Genomic DNA, 2,946 nt, shown 5'->3' with positions numbered 1-2,946 from the left:
GATATGTTGAAACAATATGACCAACTCTAATATATGTAAAAAATATTATATAAATTTTATCTTTATCTTTGTCTTTTTCTCTTGGTAGCCTTCTTGCCAATAATTCTTTTAGATCATCAAGGTTATAATTTGATTAACTATCACTATCTACAAGCTTACTTTTTGAAATTTTTATTCTTTTATATCCATCAAGGGTTAGTTGAGACTTAAAATCACATTCAACACTAGAAGATGCATAATTATCAAAATTTGACAACTCAAATGTAGCGAGTCTACCAATTAGACTATCTAGGATCAAATCATTACAAGGTGTACATCCTAGTTCTTGTATTAAAGATACTCTAATGGCATTAAAAAAAGTAAATTTCCTAATACCTTGTTGATCACATTCTCTTCAAGTATGTCCACTCCAACTCCTCAAATTGTATTCACCACTTCTTTGACTCAACCATAATATTAGGGAATAGTTTCTCCTTCTTTCATTCTCATGTCATCAAACTTTCCTCTCTAACTTTCATCTTTATCCTTTAACACATTTTTGTCTCCTCTATGGATTTTTTCCAACTTATTCCACATTTCCTTTATAGTAGTGCAATCCTTCACATCATCAAATTCAAAATAACTAAGAAAAGATACCAGATCTATCATCAGTTGATTGTTCTCCTACTTCTCTTTTATTTGCACAATTATCATGTGTCTAGGTACTTCTATGTATTCATTGGCTAAGTAGTATAGTACAAAATATCCAACTCTAGATAAATGCAATCTCATCAATCATTTCCATGTTGGGAAGTTCTCTTTGTTCAGCTTGGAAAATTCTCTATTATACATCTTGATCTTTAGCTTAAGTCCCTTCAAAAAATTCTTTCAAGAACCAAAGCTTTGATAGCAATTATTAGAATTATTAGAATAATTGATAGTGGGGCAGAATTAGTTATCCTCAAGTCCAGATGTACCAATTTAATTTTTAACAACTTCAAACAACTTTAAATCCACTCGACCAATATAGAAGATCATAAGTAATCCAACTTATTCATTTCATCACTTAGATCCATATTTTAGTGTTATCTAAATTATAGAAACATATAATAGTAAATAGTATGAGACATTAAAACAACATTAACACAAGTAAGCTACCAAGATTTAACATGGAATCCCAATTTGGGAAAAACCACCAAGTAACATGCTACCGATTTTTTTTCTCTTTTGAAGCGAGCTCGGTTAAGAGCCAACTCTATTAAAGGTTACAAGGCACACTATTAGGTGTGACCCTATTAAAGGACTTAATCACCTTGTTAGGGGTGGTCTTGTTAGAGGTCTTCAAAACATCCCATCATAATGTCACCTTGATTAAAGGATTTATAATATGACTATTAGGTCAACCTTAATTAAAGGATTTTACTACCATAATGGTTAGAAAGTAACAACTAGGTTGATCTAATAAAATACATCTCACTTTTCAAGTTTAGATCTCCATCTAGCTCATTCTTGGTTCATTGAATTATCTTCATCACATTCTCTATCTCTAATTTTCTTGGAAACTCTTCAAGAAATCTCACTCTTACCAACTTCTTACTTTATCTTTGCAACTTTTTTCTTCACTTGTTCTCCACAAAATCACCAACCAAATAACATGACAAACATCTCATATGTACCCTTAAATAGATAGGTTTAATCTTTTATCCCTTACACATAACCATAGATCTTAGGATTTGATTATATTCATTAAATCTATACATCAAATTTTCCTTCTTCTTCTTATTTTGAAACTTATAGAAACTTGTCATTAAATATTTACCTTAGATCGCTTAACAAACTTGATTCATGTATTAAATATGCTACCTCATCAATAATTTTCTTTAATGCATTTTGACTGATTTGTAAATTCAATAGTATCGGCCTCAAATCTTGATTCTTTCACAAACTTTTAATTTTTTTGACAATTGGTCATCACTGTATTCTTCATCTCAATAAAAACTAAGTAGCTTAGTCACTATTGATCTATCTCATGTAGCTTACAATGGATTTCTTAGCTTACATGGTGCTTGGTCATTACTTCAATTTATCTTCATCTCGCTTGGCCATTACCAACACTTGACCAATACTTAAGTTCCTTAATCTTCTACTTGGTAATTCTTAAGTTCTTCATTGACCAAGTAACTTGTCACTTGGTCAAACTCATGTTTTACTCAACTTCTTGACTTCTATTAATAATTTCTTCTACCCTTCAACTCATCATTCTTCTTTACTTCATACAATGATCAAACAACACATTATCTTGTCATATACTAAGTGATCAAGTGGCCTTTCTAGTTCTAGTACACTTACTTTTCTCTACTCAAACAACTCCATCTTTTTCTCTCTTTTCAAGTCCTCTTCATCAATCGATTGATATGACACTCTACACTATTACCAAATGTCTTACTAGTAAGGTTTGATATCAATGACAACTTAAAAATTGTTCCAATTGTACTTACAACAAAAATATGAATTGGTTATTGACTATGCAAGTTCACATCATATGAATAGAGATAACATGAAAATTTTAAGCTTGGAAAGATATAATGGAGTTTAGATAGATTTGGAGATAAAAACCCTTGTGCAATCCATGATAGAAGATCCATTACTCTTTGTGGTAAGAAAAATATTGATGAAGTTTTATATATTTAAAATATAAAGCATAATATTTTGAGTTTTGTATAGTTAATTGATAAAGGTTATGATCTAATAAGAATGATAAATACAAAATCATGAAGACTTTAGGAAATGAGATTGCATTAGGTACTAAAACTAAAGGTAATGTTTGATTTCATAGATTGATTATAGTTGGCCATGACATAAAAGATTGTGTCATATGATCTTTGATAACATTGTAAAGATAAGTGTTACTAAGGAAGTGGATAAGCTACCTAAAATGTTGAAGCTTGATAATGATGTGTGTAAGGA

This window comes from Cupressus sempervirens, chromosome 9 (assembly GCF_028749045.1).
Source record: "Cupressus sempervirens isolate cs-2001-9-10 chromosome 9, ASM2874904v1, whole genome shotgun sequence".
NCBI classification, from domain to species: Eukaryota; Viridiplantae; Streptophyta; class Pinopsida; order Cupressales; family Cupressaceae; genus Cupressus; species Cupressus sempervirens.
This window is presented reverse-complemented; position numbering follows the sequence as displayed.